The sequence below is a fragment of the Rhinoraja longicauda genome, chromosome 2, assembly GCF_053455715.1.
Source record: "Rhinoraja longicauda isolate Sanriku21f chromosome 2, sRhiLon1.1, whole genome shotgun sequence".
NCBI lineage: Eukaryota > Metazoa > Chordata > Chondrichthyes > Rajiformes > Arhynchobatidae > Rhinoraja > Rhinoraja longicauda.
In genome coordinates, this window is record NC_135954.1 from 68558243 (window position 1) to 68585784 (window position 27542).

At 43.1% G+C, this 27542-nt stretch overlaps 1 protein-coding gene across 2 annotated transcripts in view; it reads right to left on the reverse strand.

Moving 5' to 3' along the window:
• jazf1b (JAZF zinc finger 1b) overlaps positions 1 to 27542 on the reverse strand; it is a 193524-nt gene that overhangs the window by 44860 nt on the left and 121122 nt on the right. The window lies entirely within an intron of this gene.

Sequence of the window (27542 nt, forward strand, 5' to 3'; positions counted from 1 at the left end):
AAGGGGAAATTTGACATTAATTTGCTAAAACCTCACACCTTTAAAATAAATGGTCTGTAATGAGACCTCATGTGCTATTCTGCAATGATAAACCAATGAGTTCAATTACTGATTATATCTTTGAAATGCTATGTTTGCTTAAGTCTCTCATCTCTGAACTCTCATCTCTGAGGCAGAATAACTTGTACAGTATATGCTCTACTTCGCGACTTGAAGGCACAAGCTAAATTACCGCTTCATTACATTACTAATAGAGGGACACAACCCAAGAGAATGTATCTATTGAATGAGGCACAATAGGGAGACTCCATTTTAGTGTTTATCTGGATTAACTCAACAGCATCAAAACATATTAACTAATTTACTAATCGCACCATAGTGCCATGCAAAAAACAGCATGGGAATTCGGAAGACTTGAAAAATGCTTTTCAGCCACAAAATCGTCTATCCCTCAGAATTTTGTGGATCTCAATCCTTTGCATAAAGATCAATTCTACTAATCTCTCTTCATTGGCTAACTCCCTCATCCCAGGAATCAATTGAGTGAATCTAAACTGTATTGACTCTATGTTTGTTGGTTAAGGAATCCAAAATTTATAGTTTTGTGCAATCTCAGCAAAAATTCCGTACTATAGACAATAGGTGCAGGAGTAGGCCATTCGGCCCTTCGAGCCAGCACCGCCATTCAATGTGATCATGGCTGATCATTCACAATCAGTACCCCGTTCATGCCTTCTCTCCATACCCCCTGACTCTGCTATCTTTAACAGCTCTATCTAGCTCTCTCTTGAAAGCATCCAGAGAATTGGCCTCCACTGCCTTCTGAGGCAGAGAATTCCACAGATTTACAACTTTGACTGAAAAAGTTTTTCCTCATCTCCATTCTAAATGTCCTACCTCTTATTCTTAAACTGTGGCCCCTGGTTCTGGACTCCCCCAACATTGGGAACATGCTTCCTGCCTCTAATGTGTCCAACCCCTTAATAATCTTATATGTTTCAATAAGATCCCCTCTCATCCTTCTAAATTCCAGCGTATACAAGCCCTGTCGCTCCAGTCTTTCAACATATGACAGTCCAGCGATTCCGGGAATTAACCTAGTGAACCTACACTGCACGCCCTCAATAGCAAGAATATCCTTCCTCAAATTTGGAGACCAAAACTGCACACAGTGCTCCAGGTGCGGTCTCACTAGGGCCCTGTACAACTGCAGAAGGACCTCTTCGCTCCTATACTCAACTCCTCTTGTCATAAAGGCCAACATGCCATTAGCTTTCTTCACTGCCTGCTGTACCTCCATGCTAACTTTAAGTGACTGATGAACAAGGACACCCAGATCTCTTTGTACTTCCCCATTTCCTAACTTGACACCATTCCGATAATATAAGAAAATAACTGAAGATGCTGGTACAAATCGAAGGTATTTATTCACAAAATGCTGGAGTAACTCAGCAGGTCAGGCAGCATCTCAGGAGAGAAGGAATGGGTGACGTTTCGGGTCGAGACCCTTCTTCAGACTGAACCATTCCGATAATAATCTGCTTTCCTGTTCTTTCCACCAAAGTGGATAACCTCACATTTATCCACATTAAACTGCATCTGCCATACATCTGCCCACTCACACAACCTGTCCAAGTCACCTTGCATCCTCATAGCATCCTCCTCACAGTTCACACTGCCACCTAGCTTTGTGTCATCTGCAAATTTGCTAATGTTACTTTTAATCCCTTCATCTAAGTCATTATGTATATTGTAAATAGCTGCGGTCCCAGTACCGAGCCTTGCGGTACCCCACTAGTCACTGACTGCCATTCTGAAAGGGACCCGTTAATCCCTACTCTTTGTTTCCTGTCTGCCAACCAATTTTCTATCCATGTCAGCACCCTACCCCTAATACCATGTGCTGTAATCTTGCCCACTAATCTCCTATTTGGGGCCTTATCAAAGGCTTTCTGAAAGTCCAGGTACACTACATCCACTGGCTCTCGCTTGTCCATTTTCCTAGTTACATCTTCAAAAAATTCCAGAAGATTAGTCAAGCATGATTTCCCCTTCGTAAATCCATGCTGACTCGGAACGATCTTGTTACCGCTATCCAAATGTTCCGCAATTTCTTCTTTTATAATTGACGCCAGCATCTTCCCCACCACTGATGTCAGACTAACTGGTCTATAACTTCCTGTTTTCTCTCTCCCTTCTTTCTTAAAAACTGACCTCCCTTGTAAAATGACCAATGTTTAATTTCCCTTTCTCACTGTGTACTATACTTATACGTATTCATATTCTGTTTTCCAGAACCAACATACCATTTACCCTATGTACAGCAATATCTACTTCTTCATTTATTCAGCTTTTCTAAGAGGGAACTGAAATTATTTCAGTCAGAAGGTTAATCTTTGGAATTCACTACTTAAGAGGATTTGGAGGTTCAGCTATGGAGTGTATTCAAGGTGGTTACCAATAGATTTTTAGATACTAAAGGAACCAGGGGGTATTGGGATTAGTGCAGGAGAGTAACAATTGTGATTTTAAAAATCATCAACAAGAATCTCACTGAATGGTGAAGCAACAAGTGTGGAATGACTTCTGTTCTGTTTTCTTCCCAAAGAATTGCATAGCCTCTTATTTTTCTATATTATATCACATATTATACCTTTCAAATGTAAGCACCTACTTTTTAAGCCACCTGTGATCCACCAACTCCGGACAATAATAAAGCATGCAAACATTTCTTTCTTTAAAAAGGCATACAAGCAGAATTCTAATTACTGAGAAAACCCCCCAATAATTTATAACTTCTAAGGTCAGTTTTCTGTCAGGTAGCTGAATGAAAATTAAATTCACTATTTTATTTCATAAATTATTTGGTTGTTCTTGCCTGAAAAATAAAACAGTATTTGCAGTCCAAATATTCAATCTAATACCTCAAGACAAGTTATTTCTCAATTTTATGCTGGAAATAATCAGAGCTCATGTCTAATGTTGGAACTTAGAGCATTGGGACTTAACTGTAATGCTGGCAGGACCATGAAATAGCTAGAAAACATGTTACATTTTACAGTGGCAAACATACGGAAACAAGACTGCCACTTGCCATCTGGCAACCTGTTCGTCAATTATATCCTTTTAATTTGTTCTTACTACCAGAACCCCACATTTAGAACCAACCTTTTACTGTGAGTGAGCATGTCAAATCTAATTTGTAATACTTGGGACTTTTACTGGCATTTTGCGAAGCACATTTTTATTTTATGATTTACATGATTGGCAGAACCAGTGGTTTAGTCCCACTGAATGTTGGAACATTATTCCATGTGTACTGTGATTGATTATTTCATTTTTGAAAAATTGGCTGCATAAGACAAGTTTTAGCATGGTTGGCAACGGGAACTATCAGATTGCTCCCATCAATGTACAATAGAAAGCAGTGAAATTGATAATTAAACGTTGGATGATTTAAAAAAAAGTTTTAAGTCGCTGATTTCCATAGAACAAAGTAGAAACTCCAATAATTATCCTGCAAAGCTTTGAGTGAGACCTCCAAGTCTATATTTATAGTCTGGTGTTAATTCAGTTACACCACAGGTTTAAAAAAAACATCAAAGTAAAATAAAAATTAATCTCCAATATGCAACACTTAAAAATTCAGCCTAGTTTATGCATGCTGTGGGCAGTGTAAATAGTAAATCCATTTCCTGCGAATTCGAGTACAAATCACTAAAATTAATCTCATTTAAACTTCCTGTATCTATCCTGTTTTCTGGCAAAATGCCTCATCCTCAGAACTCACCATGAAGCAGCAAGACCTTTCATTGGTTGCCATGTGGGGGGACCTCCCAGTCAGATTCTTCCTGTACTGTCTGAGTCTTAATACCAATGCACTCTACCCTCGGGACAGCTGCTGTGGAGAAGAGACAATTGCCCATGTCTTTGCAGGGTGTGGATTTGCGAAGAGGGCCTGAAGAAGGATATCCTTGTCATGGTTCCTCCCGAACAGCTCCGTGACAGAGGACTCTCTGATTTGTGGCCTGTTCTCAGGGACACTATTGGAGAAGGATATTAAGTGCTGCTGGAAGACCATAAATTTGGTGAAAGACGTTCTTTGGTCTGCCCGAAACATGTTGGTCTTCCAGCACAGTAAGATATCCGTCAGGGAATGTTGCCGACTGGCTCATTCCAGACAGCAGGAGTACACGCTGAGCGACGCACTGAAGCTTGGTGCAGGTAACGGTAAGTGCTCTGTGGGGAAGGACCACAGTTTAGGGCATTTCCGCTCCGGACATTGAGGGGCAGAGTCCGGTGGTGACACTCCTCAAACATGGGAAGGGATATCACCCCAGGGGGGCACGAGGGCAAAGGTGTTTTCTTTAAAGATTGCTGTGAACATTACTGAATATGAGACTTGTATGTATGTACACGATTGTATGTATAGACACTGAGAATGCATGAAGAGTGTTTGCAGTTTTGATTTTGTGTATATTTTTTATTTCAAATAATTTACTTTTGAAATAAAAATGTATCTGCCCTATTTTCTAGTTGTGAAGAATGACAAAAGAAGTAGATTTGCTTTGTACTATCTTTATGTTAATTCTGCCTATTGTTTAGTCATTGATATGTTCTGGCAATTGTCGTGAAAATAGTTCCTTGATCTTTGGTTGAGTTAAAGTGGACAAATGGAAACAAAGACATAGAAGTGAGAGATTTCTGGAATCTGTGAGCAAGGGTAAAACTTCGTTCATTTCCAATGAAGGCAGTGAAGCTTCACAATGTCATGGTGTAGAAAGTATGGTGTGTACTGTACTGCAAGTATGGAAAGTAAGATGAGGACATATGTCATATACATTTCTATGAGGTTCCCTCTCAAGGACTGCTTACAGGTAAGTTGCAGATTTCACACTCCTCTGACACTAAAGATCAATTCCATAGTTTTTCACATTGCCTTTAAGTGTAAGTATCTTCCTTGTGTTTCATGACCAAAAATACACAGTGCTTGCAGTGTAAGACAATTTACTTTAAGCAGAATTTGTATTCTCTTGTTTTGGAAGGGAAACCCATGCCCGCCAACTTGACCCATGCAACCAAAACCCATGCCCGCCAACTTGAAAGACTCCGCAACAAAACAGGTCTCACAATTCACTCCCAAGCCTACAAAGACCACCTGCAGCACTACAAAGATGCCCTCTCCCGCGCCCACTCCACCTACTACTCTCAAATAATTCACTCTGGCTCCGGAAACCCAAAAGCACTCTTCTCTACAATAAACAAACTCCTCAGCCCCCTGGACACCATCTCCCAGTCATTCACAGTCGACAAATGCACCTCTTTCCTTTCATTCTTCCAAAGCAAAATAGACAACATCTAGAGCACCTTAACCACCAACGCACCTGCTCCCCCTCAAACCACCTGCCCCCCCTTATCCTGTTAACCCCTGTCTCAGTTCTCCCCAGTCTCCCCTACCGACCTCTCTGAACTCCTCACAGGAATGAAAACTGCCACCTGCTCTCTGGACCCCATCCCCTCCAGCTTTGTCAAGGCCTGCCTTCCTGCTCTCTCTCCACTTATCACTGCAACAATAAACTCCTCCCTGTCCACTGGCATCGTCCCACCATCCCTCAAAATCGCTGCTGTCACCCCTATTCTGAAAAAACCTGGACTCAACCCTGACACCCCAAACAACTTCAGACCAATCTCCAACCTACCCTTTCTGTCCAAAGTTTTGGAACGCGCTGTAGCTTCTCAACTCAAACATCACCTCTCTGCCAATAACCTGTACGAAACATTCCAATCCGGATTCCGCTCCAACCACAGTACTGAAACTGCACTCCTCAAAATCACAAACGACCTTTTCCTCTCCTCTGACGCTGGCAACCTCAACATTCTCATCCTACTCAGTGCCGCCTTTGACACCATCAATCACTCCATCCTCCTCACCCGACTTGAAACCACCTTTAACATCACCGGCACTGCCCTCTCCTGGATCAAATCATACCTCTCCGACAGGCACCAGTTCATCTCCATTAATAACTGCAAATCCCCCACCGCTCCCCTCCCCCAAGGTATCCCCCAAGGTTCAGTCCTCGGCCCCCTCCTCTTCATCCTGTACCTGTTCCCCCTTGGTCAATTAATCCGCCGCCATGGTCTCCAATTCCACTGCTTCGCCGATGATATCCAGCTCCTCATCTCCACCAAGTCAATCTCCACCACCACACACTCTATCCTGACAAACTGCATCACTGAAATAAAATCTTGGCTTCAAATCAATTTCCTCAAACTAAACTGCGACAAATCCAAAATCATCATCCGGACCAAAAACGCTCACCAAATCCACCCACAACTTCACCCTCAACATTGATGGTTTCCCAGTATCCACCTCCCCTCACATCCGGAATCTTGGAATCATCTTTGATCAAACCCTCTCCTTCGACAAACACATCAAACACATCACCAAGACAGCCTTCTTCCACCTCAAAAACATCGCCCGTCTCCGTCTGTCCCTCTCCTCCACAGCTGCAGAAACCCTCATCCACGCCTTCATCACCTCCCGTCTGGACTACTGTAACAGCCTCCTCTATGGTTCACCCTCAAAAATCATCAACAAACTCCAACACATCCAGAACTCCGCTGCCCGTCTACTCACCCACTCCCCGACCCGTGACCATATCACCCCTGTCCTTTACAAGCTCCACTGGCTCCCCATCCCCCAGAGAATCCAGTACAAAATCCTCCTCATGACCTACAAAGCCCTCCATAACCTGGCCCCATCCTACCTGACTGACCTCCTCCACAGACACACTCCCACCCGTACCCTCCGCTCTGCTGCTGCTAACCTCCTGTCCCCCCCCATCCGGACCAAACTCAGATTTTGGGGGGACAGGGCTTTCTCCATCGCTGCTCCCACCCTCTGGAACTCACTACCTCAAACCATCAGAGACTCCTCCTCACTCACCACATTCAAAACATCACTGAAGTCTCACCTGTTCAACACTGCCTTCAACCACTGACCGTCACTTCACCTTATTCTTCCTTTTCTGTTCGTTTACTTTTTTTTTCTTTTTTCTATGTGTTATTCACCCTGTAAAGCGTCTTTGAGTTTTTAGAAAAGCGCTATACAAATGTAATGCATTATTATTATTATTATTAAAAGAAATGTGAAAAATCCAAGTAACTGCAGTAAATTACAATATGGTAATTTGACAGGGCAAATATTCCATATGCCTCAACCAAAAATAAACTGAAATGCAAGGCCATGCAAAGAATGTTTTTTTGGCAAAGAGCAAAACAGAGAACTCCCTTCCCCAAAACTGCTAATATTCCACAATTTCAGGTAAACCTATTTACACCATCTGTCAACTGTACTTCATTGAAATCCAAGAGTAACCCTTTCAGAATCTAATTTCTGCTTCAACTTTTTGTGAATAATTAAACCATAGCTCCTAAAATAATTGAGATCAATGCATGAAAATGGTTTTCTGAATTAGCTACATATTAATAAACCTGCAAAATTACTAAAGATTTACAAGCAGCTTTCTACATTGTCTTTATGAAATGTTTCCACACAATTCCAAATACTGAAAATTTGGCTTAATCTGATGAAAGAGAAAAAAATGACGTATAAACAAAATAAGGAATTATGTTAAATTTTGATCATAAAATGCACAGATTTTGTCAAACCAAAATGGCATAATTTGCTGGTCTGGTAGAAAAGAAGCAGAAACCCCGCTAAGATGGAAATGGTTTAGCATCTGACTGCATAAGAATGCAAAAGCCTCTAAGGCAACATACAGCAGGAGTTTCCTTCCTCTGTGTTTGATCCATTTCATAGGCACAGTTAGTGCGCAATAATAGGGTTTTCATTAAATAGGGAAAAAAAGTGGTTAACAAAGGATAGCCACTACTGAAGGATCATTACAAGCATGAAAACAGAGAAAGTTTAATAAACCACAGCCTTACTTAACAGTGAAGGAGGGTCGGAGAAGGCTAATGAAAAAGATGGTGCATTGAGAGAATGGGCCTCTAGTAGATGATATATTACAGCAAAATCAGTCACTCAACTGCAAGAAAGTCAATTGGATGGAAATATTTTTCAAAAAGAAAAATATCCAAATAGGAATGCCCAGCAATTTTGTTTTTAATTAGCAAGGGGATTAATTTGGCCAAAGGGTAAAAACAGGCGGTAAACAGGTAACAAGATAAGTGCTAACAAGACTGACACTTTAAAAGTCCGGATTTAGCACACAATTTTGATCTTAATTGCTGAGTACCATTATTTGAATTTGTCTGGATGTAATACACAAACACCTGCAGATTAGATACAATTTTTGTGGATCTCTTGCAAGAAGCTAATAAGCAATCATTCCTTCTACTGGTGACTTCCATAATAAGACTAATTATGAAAGAAGTAATCTTTTACATGAACTTCGCAACATAATTTCTGGAGTAAATGTTACTTGAATATCGATGACAAAGACACACAGGAAGTTTTTGAATGTGATTCCGTGGACCTCTTCATAGATCCTGTGGCAATGAGCCTGAATTGGTGAGTATCTCTGAGTGGTGAATATCCCTTTAAGTAGTAATCAATGCTGACACCATATTCATTAAAAAACAGCTGGTTACAGTTAAGAAAGAGCGTTAGTTGAAGCTGTAGTCACCAAAATGCCGTGTAGTCTCTTTAATGAGCACACATAGGTATTTTAAGTGGCAATGAGGTGTTTAATAAGCCTCCTGGTGGCCATTCCTATTGCTGGCTTAAATTCCTTTATCAACGTGTATTTGGGCACCAAACATGGGGCAAACCAGCATTTTGACAATATCTCCATTTTGGGCATTTCTTTATCTCTGTTCCAGTATTCATTGAAAATGGCCTTTTGCCATCCAATAAGTTTTGTCCGTGAGTGGATTAGTGGCATTTACTGGCACTTCACCAGTATCAGACCAAATTCTGTTTTAATTAGTGGGCAGCCATTTTGAAACGAGAAGACCCAAAAATCTGTTGATAATTCTCATTCCCAAAAAAGGAAAACAAAACTGAATTATATGCATCCTTCATTCAAAAGCAAGATCCTTGACTGAAAGTCAGATTTTCCTACCCTGTAAGTTGTGGACTCTTGCTGCTACATGAGCTTGGTGCAAACTATTAAAATAATGAATCCAGACTGGACAGCCCACAAAGAGTGTCCGCCCACACTTCAGTCTGTGTGCCAGATTTATGTGATGGAAGACTTGTGGAGTGTGCCATACCACCCCCACCCCACCGGTTCATGTCTGAAATAAGGACAGGACTCACAGGATGTTAGAAATACATGGTGTAACGGAGCCTCCTACAGGCAAATTGTTAAAGCTGCACACAACTCCATAGTTGTGCGAGAACAAAATAAATGTTAAAGCAACAATACAAAAATTCTTGATGTGTTTTTCTATTTTGGAGTTAAAAATATGTATGTTTTGCCACAGCATTTCAAACATTCTCCTTCTTTAAGTTGTCAAAGAGACGGAGCAAAAAAGGGAAATCTGTGTAGCTTCCAACCCGAACTACAATAATAAAATCCATTTTATAAAACTGGATCAGTTCTAGACCATCATTAACAACACAAGAATGTTCAAGAATGGATGATGCAAATTGATGAATAACCCAATGGAGCATTGGAATAAGGATTCTGATCCTTTTGATCAATTAACAAATGCTGAAATGGATTTTGACTAAAAGTTTAATGACCTATTTAAGCCACTGTATTTGACTGCTGGCTCATTGTTCCATCCAAATGCACAAGAATTAGAGGTTAAGTTTGATAAGCCTGGAATAGCAATGTGGCAGAGATTGGAGCAACTTCATGCAGCCAATTCATTTCAATGAATTTAACAGTCGGTCAGTGGCAAATACGCTGTTAGGTGGCCATGTCAGATGGAAGAAAATATAACTTATGAAAGGGAAGCTTGAGAAGAGATGTTGCAGCAATTATTGTACGAGCAAATCAGACTGAGAATAACAGGAAGAATGACACTGTCTGAAATGAGTGGGGTCCAAGATTGTTGCATTTGAAGCCTTGCCGTAAGATCGTTCAGCTTTTCAGTTATTCGACCATGAGAGTCATATCACCAAACAGACTCCACAGAACTCTGACACATTTCTTACAGGATGACAAAGGACCAAATTAACTAGAGGTCTAAATGAAAAGGCATATAAGGAAATGTGATTGACCAATATTGTGAAGTCTCTCGCTGAGGCCAGAACCAACAGTGGATCTGAAACCACCAAGGGTGAACGTTTCCTCAAGCCAATCCTCCCTCTCACATTCTACCTCCACCTCGCTCATTAACATGTCCGGATTACGTACATGCACACATTAATTTCTTTTTTTTTAAACCATTTTGTGTCTTTCCATCTCAGATATCAAAGAACTACAACCTGGCCAAGTAAGGGAGGGATGACAAGCGATTGATGATGAAGATCATTGGTCAACTTTCCGTTCTCAGCCATCAGCTTAGATACTGACACTCCACATTTAGAGGACAGTTGAGGGGGAGAATCTCCAGGTAGCGAAACAGCAAGCACAAGTGGTCTGTGGACAGATAGGAGGCAAAGATATTGGAACGGCCAGCTCATAGGAAGTTGATGGAAGATGATACACGGATGTTCTGCTTCAAAAGATTCAGATGAAGGCACTGGTAGAGAAGGCTTTCAAATGATGATGGATCTGCACAATGAAATGCTTAGTGCATTAGGAATCTCTCCTGAAGGTCTGTATTAGGTGTTAAAGAGCATGGATATATTTGGTACCAACTTGATACAGGACTTTGTGCAAAATCCGAAGCTTATCCCACCGTGTTGCAGACTCTCACAAGTGACAATGCAACTTCCACTGCAGATCAAGCAACACTCATCCAAAACATGAATGCGGTTGTGGAATTTCATACTGCTGTAATATAAGACCTTTTAACTGCTATTAAAATTCAAATTGGTGCAATCATAATAGTAATTATGGTGTGCGCAAACAGCTTGCAGGGTCTGACAATTCTTCAGCAATCTGACCTCCAACAGACTATATTGACTCTTGATCCATCCTGGAGCAGTGGAAGTAGGGCTTTGTGCCAAAAAACTGTCCTCTCTCCATAATAACATTCAAGTTATGATTAGTTTTAATCCTCAATTTGAGAGGGAGAAGGTTAAACCAGGAAAGTCAGTGTTGCAGTTGAACAAAAGGGACTATGAAGGCATGAGAGAGGAGCTGGCCAAGGTCGAATGGAAAAAGTTCCTAGCAGGAATGACGGTGGAACAGCAATGGCAGGAATTTCTGGGTATAATCCAGAAGATGCAGGATCATTTCATTCCAAAGAGGAAGAAAGATTCTAAGGAGAGTAAGAGGTAACCGTGGCTGACAAGGGAAGTTAGAGATGGAATAAAACTAAAACAAAAGATGAATAAGATAGCAAAGAGTAGTGGGAAGCCAGAAGATTGGGCAACTTTCCAAGGACAACAGAAGATAGCAAAAAGGACAATATGGGCTGAAAAGATGAGGTACAAAGCGAAGCTGGCCAAGAATATAAAGAAGGACAGTAAATGCTTCTTTAGGTATGTTAAGAGAAAAAGATTAGTAAAGAAAAATGTGGGTCCCTTGAAGGCAGAAACGGGTGAAATTACTATGGGTATCAAGGAAATGGCGGAAGAGTTGAACAGGTACTTCGGATCTGTCTTCACTAAGGAAGACACAAACAATCTCCCAGATGTACTAGAGGACAGAGGATCTAGGGAGACAGAGGAACTGAAAGAAATTTGCGTTAGGCGAGAAATAGTGTTGGGTAGACTGATGGGACTGAAGGCTGATAAATCCCAAGGGCCTGATGGTCTGCATCCCAGGGTACTCAAGGAAGTGGCTCAAGAAATCGTGGACGCATTGGTGATCATTTTCCAATGTTCAATAGATTCAGGATCAGTTCCTGTGGATTGGAGGGTAGCTAATGTTATCCCACTTTTCAAGAAAGGAGCGAGAGAGAAAACGGGGAATTATAGACCAGTTAGCCTGACAGCTGTGGTGGGGAAGATGGTGGAGTCAATTATTAAAGAGGTAATAATGGCGCATTTGGATAGTGGTAAAAGGATTGGTCCAAGTCAGCATGGATTTATGAAGGGGAAATCCTGCTTGACTAATCTTCCGGATTTTTTTGAGGATGTGACAAGTAAAATGGATGACGGAGAGCCAGTGGATGTAGTGTACCTAGACGTTCAGAAAGCCTTTGATAACGTCCCACACGGGAGGTTGGTGAACAAAATTGGAGCACATGGTATTGGGAGCACATGGTATTGACATGGATAGAGAATTGGTTGGCAGACAGGAAGCAAAGAGTAGGATGGCAGGCAGTGGAGAGTGGAGTGCCGCAAAGCTCGGTGCTGGGGCCGCAACTATTTACAATATATATTAATGATTTGGATGGTGGAATTAGAAGTAACAGTAGCAAGTTTGCGGATGACACAAAGCTGGGTGGCAGTGTGAACAGCAAAGAGGATAGGAGGTTGCAAGGTGACTTGGACAGGTTGAGTGAGTAGGCAGATGCATGGCAGATGCAGTATAATGTAGATAAATGTGAGGTTAGCCACTTTGGCGGCAAAAACAAGGAGGCAGATTATTATCTCAATGGTGTCAGATTAGGTAAAGGGGAAGTGCAACGAGACCTTGGTGTCCTTGTAAACTAGTCACTGAAAGTAAGCGTGCAGGTACAGCAAGCAGTGAAGAAAGCGAATCTTCAAACTAGGAACTAGGAAAATTGACAGGGGAGAGCCGGTGGATGTAGTATACCTCGACTTTCAGAAAGCCTTTGACAAGGTCCCACATAGGAGATTAGTGGGCAAAATTAGAGCACATGGTATTGGAGGTAGGGTACTGACATGGATAGAAAATTGGTTGACAGACAGAAAGCAAAGAGTGGGGATAAATGGGTCCCTTTCAGAATGGCAGGCAGTGACTAGTGGTGTACCGCAAGGTATTTACAATATACATTAATGTCTTGGATGAAGGGATTAAAAGTACCATTAGCAAATTTGCAGATGATACAAAGCTGTGTGGTAGTGTAAACTGTGAGGAAGATGCTATGAGGTTGCAGGGTGACTTGGACAGGTTGTGTGAGTGGGCGGATGCATGGCAGATGCAGTTTTATGTGGATAAATGTGAGGTTATCCACTTTGGTGGGCGGAATAGGAAGGCGGATTATTATCTGAATGGTGTCACGTTAGGAAAAGTGGACGTACAACGAGATCTGGGTGTCCTAGTGCATCAGTCACTGAAAGGAAGCATGCAGGTACAGCAGGCAGTGAAGAAAGCCAATGGAATGTTGGCCTTCATAACAAGAGGAGTTGAGTATAGGAGCAAAGAGGTCCTTCTGCAGTTGTACAGGGCCCTAGTGAGACCGCACCTGGAGTACTGTGTGCAGTTTTGGTCTCCAAATTTGAGGAAGGATATTCCTGCTATTGAGGGCGTGCAGCGTACGTTTACTAGGTTAATTCCCGGAATGGCGAGACTGTCGTATGTTGAAAGACTGGAGCGACGAGGCTTGTATACACTGGAATTTAGAAGGATGAGAGGGGATCTTAATATAAGATTATTAAGGGGTTCGACACGTTCGAGGCAGGAAACATGTTCTCAATGTTGGGGAGTCCAGAACAAGGGGCCACAGTTTAAGAATAAGGGGTAGGCCATTTAGAACGGTGATGAGGAAAAACTTTTTCAGTCAGAGAGTTGTAAATCTGTGGAATTCTCTGCCTCAGAAGGCAGTGGAGGCCAATTCTCTGAATGCATGCAAGAGAGAGCTAGATAGAGCTCCTAAGGATAGCGGAGTCAGGGGGTATGGGGAGAAGGCAGGAACAGGGTACCGAGTGAGAATGATCGGCCATGATCACATTGAATGGTGGTGCTGGCTCGAAGGGCCGAATGGCCTACTCCTGCACATATTGTCTATTTTCTAATGGCATGTTGACCTTCATAACAAGAGGATTTGAGAACAGGAGCAAAGAGGTCCTTCTGCAATTGTACAGGGCCCTGGTGAGACCACATGTGGAGTATTGTGTGCAGTTTTGGACTCCTATTTTGAGGAAGGATGTCCTTGTTATTGAGGCAGTGCAGCGTAGGTTCATGAGGTTAATCCCTGGGATGGAGAGACTGTCACTCGAGGAAAGATTGGAAAGACTGGGCTTGTAATCACTGGAGTTTAGAGGGATGAGTTGGGATCTTATAGAGACGTGTAAAATTATAAAAGAACTAGACAAGCTAGATGCAGGAAAAGTGTTCCCAATATTGGGGGAGTCCAGAACCAGGGGACAATGTCTAAGAATAAAGGGGAGGCCATTTAAAACTGAGGTGCAAAGAAACGTTTTCACCTATGAATTTGTGAATTTGTGGAATCCTCTTCCACAGAAGGCAGTGGAGGCCAATTCACTGGATGAATTTAAAAGAGTTAGATGGTGCCCTAGGGGCTAGTGGAATTAAGGGACATGGGGAGAAGGCAGGCACAGGTTACTAATTGTGGATGATCAGCCATGAATGGATGGCGGTGCTGGCTCAATGGCCTCCTCCTGCACCTATTTCCTATGTTTCTGTAGTATCACTGTCGCTTCACCAGTCCTCTCGAAGTTGCCTATCAGACAGCCTGCCCTGGCAGCTAATGCTCAAACTGAGGTGTTGCAATCCAGTTGCTATGTTATGCATAATTTATGTAATAGTGTCTGTCTGAATCTATGTGTCTTTGATGCAGCTGCAAACAAGATTTTCATTGTACCTGTTCTTTACCATGATTGTGCATAGGACAATAAACTCAACTTGACGTAAAGTGATCTTCCAAGATCATATCCTGTTGCTTCCACTGAAACCTAGTTCTTTTCCATTAGCAATGCTGCTGCAACAGCATTAGCCCCTGGTTGGGTTGGGGGAGGACCGCAGTCTAGGGTCCTTCTGCTGCTGGACATGGGGTCAGGGTGTGGTGGAGATGCCCCTCAAAATAAGGGAAGGGATTGCACGCCAGTGGGCCACATGAGTGGCGAGTAATTTTATGTAATTGGTGTATTGAATGTATGTACAGCACAGAAACAAAGAAAATAGGTGCAGAAGGAGGCCATTTGGCCCTTCGAGCCAGCACCGGCATTCATTGTGATCATGGCTGATCATCTACAATCAATAAGCTGTGCCTCCCTTCTCCCCATATCCCTTGATTCCACTAGCCCCTAGAGCTCTGTCTAACTCTCTTTTAAATTCATCCAGTGAATTTGCCTCCACTGCCTTCTGTGGCAGAGAATTCCACAAATTCACAACTCTCTGGGTTGAAAAGTTTCTTCTCACCTCAGTTTTAAATGGTCTCCCCTTTATTTTTACACTGTGTCCCCTGGTTCTGGATTCCCCCAACATTGGGAACATTTTTCTTGCATCTACCTTGTCTAGTCCTTTTATGATTTTATACGTCTCTATAAGATCCTCTCTCATCCTTCTAAACTCCAGTGAATACAAGCCGTCTTTCCAATCTTTCCTCATATGACAGTCCCTTCATCCCAGGGATTAACCTTGTGAACCTATGCTGCACTGCCTCAATAGCAAGGACGTCCATCCTCACATTAGGAGTCAAAAACTGCACACAATACTCCAGATGTGGTCTCATCAGGGCCCTATACAACTGTAGAAGGACTTATTTGCTCCTGTACTCGAATCCTCTCGTTATGAAGGCCAACATGCCATTCGCTTTCTTCACTGCCTTCTGTACCTGCACGCTTACTTTCAGTGACTGGTGTACAAGGACACCAAGGCCTCCTGAACGTGCAGCCCTCAACTCACTCCGCAACAACCCGGACTTAATAATTAAACCCGCTGACAAGGGAGGGGCTGTGGTAGTCTGGCGTGCTGACCTCTACCGCACCGAGGCCAGACGACAACTATCAGACACCTCTTCCTACCTATCCCTGGACCATGACCCCACCGATGAACACCAGACCTTCATCAGCAGCACCATCACCGACTTCACCAACTCCGGCGAACTACCCCTCAGTGCCTCCAATCTCATAGTTCCCCAGCCCCGCACGGCCCGATTCTACCTCCTACCCAAAATCCACAAACACAATTGTCCCGGCAGACCCATTGTCTCTGCCTGCTCATGCCCCACCGAACTTATCTCTACCTACCTCGACTCCATCCTATCCCCCCTGGTCAAATCCCTCCCCACCTACGTCCAAGACACCTCACACGCTCTCCATCTCCTGGATAACTTCCGGTTCCCAGGCCCCCACTCCCTCATTTTCACCATGGATGTCCAGTCACTCTACACTTCCATCCCCCACAAGGATGGTCTCGAAGCCCTCCGTTTCTTCCTCGACCGTAGAACCAGCCAATCCCCATCGACCAACACTCTCCTCCGCCTAGCAGAGCTGGTTCTTACCCTCAACAACTTCTCCTTTGACTCCTCCCACTTCCTCCAAACCAGAGGCGTAGCTATGGGCACTCGCATGGGCCCTAGCTACGCCTGCCTCTTTGTCGGGTACGTCGAACAATCCCTGTTCCAGACGTACACTGGCCCCATCCCCGAACTCTACCTCCGCTACATCGACGACTGCATTGGTGCTACCTCTTGCACCCATGCAGAACTCACTGACTTTATACACTTCACCTCCAATTTCCATCCTGCCCTTAAATATACCTGGACTATCTCTGACATCTCCCTCCCGTTTCTGGACCTCACCATCTCCATCACAGGAGAAAAATTAGTGACGGACATTTATTACAAGCCCACCGACTCGCACAGCTATCTGGACTACACTTCTTCCCACCCGGTCCCCTGCAAAAAGTCTATCCCCTACTCCCAATTCCTCCGTCTACGCCGCATCTGTGCCCGGGATGAGGTGTTTCAGACTAGGGCTTCCGAGATGTCCTCGTTTTTCAGAAAACGGGGCTTCCCCTCCTCCATTATAGATGAGGCTCTCACTAGGGTCTCTTCTACATCCCGCAGCTCCGCTCTTGCTCCCCATCCCCCCACTCGCAACAAGGACAGGATCCCCCTCGTTCTCACCTTCCACCCCACCAGCCAGCGGATCCAACATATCATCCACCAACATTTCCGTCACCTACAACAGGACCCCACCACTGGCCATATCTTTCCATCCCCTCCCCTCTCTGCATTCCGCAGAGACCGTTCCCTCCGCAACTCCCTGGTCCACTCGTCCCTTCCTACCCAAACCACCCTAACCCCGGGCACTTTCCCTTGCAACCGCACGAGATGCAACACCTGTCCCTTTACCTCCCCCCTCAACTCCATCAAAGGACCCAAACATTCTTTCCAGGTGAGACAGAGGTTCACCTGCACCTCCTCCAACCTCATCTATTGCATCCGCTGCTCTAGATGTCAACTCATCTATATCGGCGAAACCAAGCGCAGGCTCGGCGATCGCTTCGCTGAACACCTGCGCTCGGTCCGCATTAACGCCACTGATCTCCCGGTGGCCCAGCACTTCAACTCCCCCTCCCATTCCCAGTCTGACCTCTCTGTCATGGGCCTCCTCCAGTGCCATAGTGAGGCCCGCCGGAAATTGGAGGAGCAGCACCTCATATTTCGCCTGGGCAGTTTGCGGCCCGGTGGTATGAACGTCGACTTCTCCAACTTTAGATAGCTCCTCTGTCCCTCCCTTCCCCTCCTCCTTCCCAGATCTCCCTCTATCTTCCTGTCTCCACCTATATCCTTCCTTTGTCCCACCCCCGACATCAGTCTGAAGAAGGGTCTCGACCCGAAACGTCACCCATTCCTTCTCTCCCGAGATGCTGCCTGACCTGCTGAGTTACTCCAGCATTTTGTGAATAAATCGATTTGTACCAGCATCTGCAGTTATTTTCTTATACTAAGGCCTCGTTGTACTTCCCCTTTACCTAATCTGACACCATTGAGATAATAATCTGCCTCCTTATTTTTGCCGCCAATGCGGATAACCTCACATTTACCCACATTATACTGCATCTGTCATGCATCTGCCCACTCACTCAATCTGTTCAAGTCACCCTGCAACCTCCTAACATCCTCTTCGCTGTTCACACTGCCACCCAGCTTTGTGTCACAAGAGGTTGACATTAGCATGAAACAGCACAGAATTTAATTCTTCCTTCTCTTGCTCCTGATTTTATAATTGGTAAAAAAAGCTGTTGCTCATGATGGCAAAGGTGTACACCGTAACAGAGCGTCAGGAATCTTGACATGCATACAGCAAAACTTGATACAGAAAGTAGAAACTATGGGTAGAGTGGCAGAAAAGCTTTCCGTTTTTTTGTCATTTGAAATGGCTTTTCAGTTTCTTTTGTAATTTTAAACGGCACCAAAATTGTGGCGACTATGCTTTTGTAGTTGTGCAAAAGAATGTCACTGTGCTGTGCATATGTGACAACAAAGATCCATTGAACCATTGTGTGTACATGCATATGCGTAGCAATTCATTACCATTGGTTTTTGCTGTTCAATAGTCACCATTTGGCTTGTCTGGGTGGCTTAAATGCAGCTGCCATAGCTCATTATTGCACAATAAGCACAACATGTCCACTGCTGGATTTTCTTTTATATGATGTACCTTTGAACGTTGGAGAAATAAGAGTTCCTTTCTGTTTGTTGAGTGCAAAGCCTATGAAATTATACATCTGTAACCAATGGCACCCTGCAACACAAAGAACCCCCAAATCCCAGGACAGCTGTGTGCTCTCTCAACCTTCTGTTACCTGGCAGGAGGGAATGAAATGTAGCCAACTCTGTTTGGATTATGGTTATTGATATCTTCATTTTTAACAAGTTGTGGACGAGGGACACTGAGGGAGGGAGTCTGAAGAAAGGTCCAAACCCAAAAAGTCATCTGTCCAATCCCTCCACAGATGTCGCCTAACCCACTGAGTTTCTCCAGCAGTTTGATTTTGGCCCAAGTTGTGAACTAGAGTTATTCTGGCTTGTTAGGCTCTTGGAAATTCTCACTCCATAGTAAGCTTCAATTCATTTGGAGGTCAGCCACTCACTGAAAAATGCAAGGCATCAGCATTTGTCAGGCCACTGCAGGCAATGCAGATGCAGACACTTCAAACTCATTCAGGTTGAAACTAGTCTGGGACTTGATCCTTTCAGGTTGGTGTGCCAGTGTCAAGAAACTATCTAGAACTATCTGGGCAAATTCTTGACCCGAGGAAAAAAAAAGAAAAAAAGGGGGGAAAATACGCAGCAAGCAAAGAAGCTGAGTCGTGTACAACCTTAAATTGTAGAATTCCATATTGAATCCAGAAGGCTGTAATGTGCCCAGATGGAAGATGAGGTGCTGTTCCTCAAGCTTGAGTTGGGCCTTATTGTATCTAACAGGGTTATATTGCACATAGCTTATTCAGTCCAAAGAAGGGTTCTGACCTGAAACATCACTTATCTATTCCCTCCCCAGATGCTGCCTGGCTCATTGTAGTCCAGTACTTTATGTTTTACTCAAGATTCCAGCATTAGCAGCTCCTTCAATAAGGTTTATAAACTTCAGTCAGCAGAATGCAGCTGTAGTTTATCATAATTACATTAGAATATTAGTAATTTAATTGCAACATTATATTAATTAAGTTGCAAAGTTAAATGATACCTCATGCAACAAATATATGTGAAAGGAGTTAAATGATGAACTATTCCTCTGGGCAATGTCCCATTTTACAAATGTTTAAGCTGTTTCTCCCCCACTTCGGAAATACAGTAATGCACTTCAATGCACCAATCAGTACCACAAGAGCCGGACAAACTGTTGAAGGATTTATTCACAAAATGCTGGAGTAACTCAGCAGGTCAGGCAGCATCTCGGGAGAAGGAATGGGTGACATTTCGGATCGCAGGCTCAGCGATCGCTTCGCTCAACACCTGCGTTCGGTCCGCGTTGGCCAAACTGATCTCCCGGTGGCCGAGCACTTCAACTCCCCCTGCCATTCCCAGTCTGACCTTTCTGTCATGGGCCTCCTCCAGTACCATAGAACCACCGGAAATTGGAGGAACAGCACCTCATATTTTGCCTGGGCAGCTTGCAGCCCAGTGGTATGAACATCGACTTCTCAAACTTTAGATAGTTCCTCTGTCCCTCTCTTCCCCTCCCCCTTCCCAGATCTCCCTCTATCTTCCTGTCTCCACCTATATCCTTCCTTTGTCCCACCCCCCTGACATCAGTCTGAAGAAGGGTCTCGACCCGAAACGTCACCCATTCCTTCTCTCCCGAGATGCTGCCTGACCTGCTGAGTTACTCCAGCATTTTGTGAATAAATCGATTTGTACCAGCATCTGCAGTTATTTTCTTATACAAACTGTTGAAGGAATTTTGTCCATGTCATTGAATATTAGTGATTCGACATACTGTTTTTTCTTACTTTTCAGTCATGAAGTTTTTTAGTCTCTGCTTTGTACTTCTTTTTAAAGCAAAGTTGACGGTAGTCCCGCGCAAGTGAGATATGTTCAGATGGGCAAAATGATTAATAGGGACATGGGGGGGCCCCAATTAGGCCTAAATGTAACACAGGACCAAGTACAACTTGGCTGATTTTTCCACCCTCTGAACATTAATTGAATGTCACTCGATTAATGGTCAATTAGGTCAATAGTCAAGTCGAATTTATGGTCAAATGCACAATCACGGTGGGGTACAGATTTCCCACTTGCGCACATGATAATAAACTCCACTTGACTTTACTTGATAAATTCTGGAGTTTCCAGTGGTGTCCAAATCCTATGAATGAGTTTTAAAACTTTACAATAGAAATTGTAAGGCCATTGGTTAAGCTACAAAATGGAATGACATGTGTGTGACCAGCAAAAGCAACATGTAATGGACAAAGCCAAGTTATTCTCCCAACCAATGGCTCTGCACTCTAATCACAAATTAAATACGTGGTGGGAGAAGGTGACTCTAGTGAAAAGATTGCTGAAGCATTCACAAATATCTTGGGATAGAAGTGTCCAATATATGTGTATTGGTTTATCAAGTTCAAGGTGTTGCATTTTGGCAAGTCAAACCGGCTCTGGATGTTCATAGTGAATGATAGGGGCCTGGGAGGTTCTTATAACTTGCTATAGGAAGGATGTCACCAAGCTGGAAATAGTGTAGAGAAGATTTACAAGGATGTTGCCTGGACATGAGGGCCTGAGCTCTGGGTAGAGGTTGGAAAGGCTAGGACTTGTACTGGAGCCGACCAGGGAGAAGGCAATTCTGGATTTAGTGTTGTGTAATGAACCTGATCTGATAAGGGGACTCGAGGTAAAAGAGCCATTAGGAGGCAGTGATCACAATATGATAAGTTTTACTCTACAAATTGAAAGGGAGAAGGGAAAATTGGAAGTGCCAGTATTACAGTATAGCAAAGGGGATTGCAGAGGCATGAGGCAGGAGCTGGCCAGATTTGACTGGAAGGAGGCCCTAGCAGGGAAGATGGAGGAACAGCAATGGCACGTATTCCAGGGAATAATGCAGAAGTTGCAGGATCAATTTATCCCAAAGAGGAGGAAAGATTCTAAGGGGAGTAAGAGGCACCCGTGGCTGACAAGGGAAGTCAGGGACAGCATAAAAATAAAAGAGAAGAAGTATAACATAGCAAAGAAGAGTGAGAAGCCAGAGGATTGGGACTCTTTTAAAGAGCAACAGAAGATAACTAAAAAGGCAATAAGGGGAGAAAATATGAGGTACGCGAGTAAGCTAGCCAATAATATAAAGGAGGATAGTAAAAGCTTTTTTAGGTATGTGAAGAGGAAAAAAATAGTCAAGGCAAATGTGGGTCCCTTGAAGACAGAAGCAGGGGAATTTATTATGGGGAACAAGGAAATGGCAGACGAGTGGAACCGGTGCTTTGGATCTGCCTTCACTAAGGAAGATACAATCTCCCGGATGTTCTAGTGGCCAGAGATCCTCGGGTGACGGAGGAACTGAAGGAAATTCACATTAGGCAGGAAATGGTGTTGGGTAGACTGATGGGACTGAAGGCTGATAAATCCCCAGGGCCTGATGGTCTGCATCCCAGGGTGGCTCTAGAAATCGTGGACGCATTGGTGATCGTTTTCCAATGTTCTATAGATTCAGTTCCTGTGGATTGGAGGGTAGCTAATGTTATCCCACTTTTTAAGAAAGGAGGGAGAGAGGAAACGGGAAATTATAGACCAGTTAGTCTGACATCAGTGGTGGGGAAGATGCTGGAGTCAATTATAAAAGACAAAATTGCGGAGCATTTGGATAGCAGTAACAGGATCGTTCCGAGTCAGTGAATGTGGTGCACCTCGACTTTCAGAAAGCCTTCGACACGGTCCCACATAGGAGATTAGTGGGCAAAGTTAGAGCACATGGTATTGGAGGTAGGGTACTGACATGGATAGAAAATTGGTTGACAGACAGAAAGCAAAGAGTGGGGATAAATGGGTCCCTTTCAGAATGGAAGGCAGTGACTAGTGGGGTACCGCAAGGCTCGGTGCTGGGACCGCAGCTATTTACAATATACATTAATGACTTGGATGAATGTAATTAAAAGTACCATTAGCAAATTGGCAGATGATACAAAGGTACCGTTAGCTGTGAGGAAGATGCTATGAGGTTGCAGGGTGACTTGGACAGGTTGTGTGAGTGGGCGGATGCATGGCAGATGCAGTTTAATGTGGATAAGTGTGAGGTTATCCACTTTGGTGGTAAGAATAGAAGACAGATTATTATCTGAATGGTGTCAAGTTAGGAAAAGGGGACGTACAACGAGATCTGGGTGTCCTAGTGCATCAGTCACTGAAAGGAAGCATGCAGGTAAAGCAGGCAGTGAAGAAAGCCAATGGAATGTTGGCCTTCATAACAAGAGGAGTTGAGTATAGGAGCAAAGAGGTCCTTCTGCAGTTGTACAGGGCCCTAGTGAGACCGCACCTGGAGTACTGTGTGCAGTTTTGGTCTCCAAATTTGAGGAAGGATATTCTTGCTAGTGAGGGCATGCAGAGTAGGTTTACTAGGTTAATTCCCGGAATGGCGGGACTGTCATATGTTGAAAGACTGGAGCGACTAGGCTTGTATACACTGGAATTTAGAAGGATAAGAGGGGATCTTATCGAAACATATAAGATTATTAAGGGGTTGGACACATTAGAGGCAGGAAACATGTTCCCAATGTTGGGGGAGTCCAGAACCAGGGGCCACAGTTTAAGAATAAGGGGTAGGCCATTTAGAACGGAGATGAGGAAATACATTTTCAGTCAGAGAGTTGTAAATCTGTGGAATTCTTTGCCTCAGAAGGCAGTGGAGGCCAATTCTCTGAATGCATTCAAGAGAGAGCTAGATAGAGCTCTTAAAGATGGCGGAGTCAGGGGGTATGGGGAGAAGGCAGGAACGGGGTACTGATTGAGAATGATCAGCCATGATCACATTTGAATGGTGGTGCTGGCTCGAAGGGCCGAATGGCCTACTCCTGCACCTATTGTCTATTGACTTTATTCCTTGGAGCACAGGTGGCTTCATGGGCGATTTTATGGAGGTGTATATGATCATGAGAGGAATAGATAAGGTAGTGTGAAATGTTGATGGAGTCAATGGAGGGAGAGGCAGGTTTGTGTGATGTACTGCGTTTGGTAAACTTACATACATAGATACATAGACAATAGGTGCAGGAGTAGGCCATTCGGCCCTTCGGGCCAGCACCGCCATTCAATGTGATCATGGATGATCATCCTCAATCAGTACCCCATTCCTGCTTTCTCCCCATACCTCTCGATTCAGCTAGCCCTAAGCGCTCTATCTAACTCTCTTTTGAATGCATCCAGTAAATCGGCCTGCACTGCCTTCGGAGCTAGAGAATTCCACAAATTCACAACTCTCTGTGTGAAAGTGTTTTTCCTCATCTATTTTAAATGGCCTACCCCTTATTCTTAAACTGTGGCCCCAGGTTCTGGACTCCACCAATATCAGGAACATGTTTCCTGCATCTAGCATGTCCAATCCCTTAATAATTTTGTTTCTGTAAGATCCCCTGTCATCCTTCTAAATTCCAGTGAATTAACGTTGTGAACCTATGCTGCACTTCCTCAATAGCAAGAATATCCTTCCTCAAATTAGGAGACCAAAACTGCACACAATACTCCAGGTGTGGTCTCACCAGGGCCCTGTACAACTGCAGAAGGACCTCTTTGCTCCTATACTCAACTCCTCTCATTATGAAGGCCACATGCCATTTGCTTTCTTCACTGCCTGCAGTACCTGTATGCTTACTTTCAGTGACTGATGTACTAGGACACCCAGGTCTTGTTGTACTTCCCCTTTTCCTAACCTGACACCATTCAGATAATAATCTGCCTTCCCGTTCTTGCCTCCAAATTGGATAACCACACATTTATCCACATTATACTGCATCTGTCATGCATCTGCCCACTCACCCAACCTGTCCAAGTCACTCTGCATCCTCATAGCATCCTCTTCACAGTTCACACTGCCACCCAGCTTAGTATCATCTGCAAATTTGCTAATGTTACTTTTAATTCCTTAATCGAAATCATTAATGTATATTGTAAATAGCTGCGGTCCCAGCACCGAGCCTTGCGGTACCCCACTAGTCACTGCCTGCCATTCTGAAAGTGTCCCGTTAATCCCTACTCTTTGTTTCCTGTCTGCCAAACAACTTTCTATCCATGTCAATACACTACCCCCATTACCATGTGCTCTAATTTTGCCCACTAATCTCCTATGTGGGACCTTATCAAAAGCTTTCTGAAAGTCCAGGTACACTACATCCCTGGCTCTCCCTTGTCCGTTTTACTTGTTACATCATCAAAAAATTCCAGAAGATTTGTCAAGCATGATTTCCCCTTGCCATTAGTGGCTATTCCTACATTTCTGTGGTACTGACTCACTGAAACAACCTTCTTCCTGGAAGTTTCAACATGACCACACCTGTATCTGGTTTGAGAATCTGAAATTCAAGTAATTTCAGGGGAAATACATCAGGATTGGCAAGAAGAAGCAAAATTAGATTGCCAGCTGTATGGAAATGCCCTGGGAAAATAGACCAACCACCACCCCAACCACTTTTCCGGTACTATTCCCACTGGGCAGGTCTAAAATTAAACCCATTGTTAAGATTATACTCTTATACATTCACATCTCACTTGTACATCAATGAGTTCTGAAACACTTTAAAACCTACGCCAAGTTACCATTTTCAAAAATATTTCCACTACGGAATATTTTCACTCTGCTCCCACCTCACTTCATGAACAGATTGCTCTTCCATTTGTTTCCTACTTCTGTCAGCAAATACCAGAATATTACTGTTCGGGACCTTGGGCAGGCAACATATTTGAGTGTTTTTCTGAGTGGTAGGAGTGCTCTGTGTGTCTCACCATTCCCTAGATATCCTGCAACTCCAATTTCTGCCTAACATAACAAATGTGCACAAAGAACCCTAAAATTATAATATACGTAGAATGGCAAATCAAGCCCAAATCAGATAGGTATCCACTTGCTTGTTCCCCATAAACACATTTTATACAGATTGCAATTCTACAACATAATAACCTACATTTTCTTTACTAGGTGTTAAGACTTTAAGGCCAGTGTAAATATAAAACAGACTTCAATAGGTCAACAAAGATTATGACTAATTCAGTCCTGGATAATAATTCAAGTTCTTACAGTTTTCTACAGTAGCTGCTTTATAACCAATGTCTCTTCACATCAGGAAAGCTGTCACATGTAGACACACACTTAGACCACCGTTGTCTTGCTGCACTTGGCAGTCTGTTACAGCGTTTTAAAGGGGGAAAAAAACTCCAATGGACATTGTTGTAACAGTGGAAGAAAAATGAAAGCTGATCTGGCACCTCACACTGTGAGTTGGCACTTGGAGAATGCAATTGAAAAGCCCCATATACAGAAAAGACACATTCAAAGGCTGGCTTTTGCTATATAATGATTTGCTGATATTGCATTTTTATATTGAAATCTCTTTCCACAATTAATTTTGGGCCGCTTAATCTTTGTGGAAGTTAGATATCTAGCACAAAACCACTGATGAATATCCATTATTTCTCTCCAGCATTTATTAAAAAATACATGTGAAAAACTCATTATAATTGAGCTAAGAATAATCATCATCTTACTGAAGAAAACGGACCAACGATAATAAAAACAGAAACACTGGAAGAACTCAGGCAGTCAAGTAGCATCTGTGGAAAGAGAAACCAGTCAATGCTTCAGGTCGAAGACCCTTCATCGCTGTTTTACAGAATAGTAAAAATTCAAGTACAAAAGGTGCACGAGCAGAAAACACATTTTTTCTACATATTAAAGATTAGTTACAATACAAACCAAGTTGTTATCTTTAAATGGGTCATAAACAAACTGGTTAGATTAAATTAAGTGTGCTGTACTTTACTAATGCTAGCAAATTAGACCTCACTCAATATGCAAAAATTTCTATTCATAAACCTAATGTCAGCTAATTTCTCTGAAGCACCTGGTTCTGTCAGCAATGTTGTGCTAATTCAGCTCCTCAAAAACGGAATAATTTCTCAAAATCAATTAGAAACAAAAGAATAATTATTTTTTCACTGTTTGAAACTTAAACCACTGTTAGCTGTCTCATCTTCTCCATTTTCCAAATTGCAAATAAAGCTTAGGTCTTGATCTGTTTGCAAAATAATGCTAAATTAGCACTACAAACATCAAAATCAGACCTTTGGTAACTACTGCTTGGCCTAATTTTCTATTCAGTCTGTGTTTAATCTCTATTCATTATTAACAAGCATTTATAATGTGACCCTGACAGCTTGGTACTGCTGTGATAAATTATCTGACTCAAGTCCGATTAAAAAATGCAAACTTGAGTGCTAATTATCTCAACAGACCTGCTTAATAACAGGATTCATTGTCAATGATCGCATCACAGCATGTGTGTCACTGGTAACGAATACCCAGGATCCACAATAAAGACAAGATTCCCAAAATGCTCTCTTAGCCAGCATATATAAAGCTGAGGGTTTCTGTGTCTTTTGTGGCCTTTTATTAGTGGAGCTGTCAAAATGATAAAGCTAGGCACAGTAAAACTCCACCAAAATACCATTGTGCATTACAATCTTGGGCACTTGGAAATCAGCATAATACAGGATTAACATTGAAATTTTGCATGGTATAATAATGGCTTCCAAATGTCACCTCAGCAAAAGGGTCATACAATCCCTTCAAGTTTACCCAAGATACTTTTTTCTGATTCACTCAGAGGGAGACCAGTTTTACTGGCAACATCATACAAGCTTTAGTAATGAAGAGATCACATTTTTCTGGTCCACTGGTAGATTTACGATGCTGAAAACAAGTTTTACCACGTTTAACTAAAAAATAGAAATCTTTAATTTACCTCTGTCTTTTTTCGAGTCTCTCAGGGTCGAGGATCATTTGCTTCTACTCTAGTTCTGTGGTTTCCAAGGTGGCTGATGGGACCCTGATTCTCCGACAGATAGAGCAGGAGATGCTTGACAGGATGGGCAGTTAAGTGGCTTCCTTTTCTGCTATTTCTACTGAGTTTGTGTGTGATCTCAGC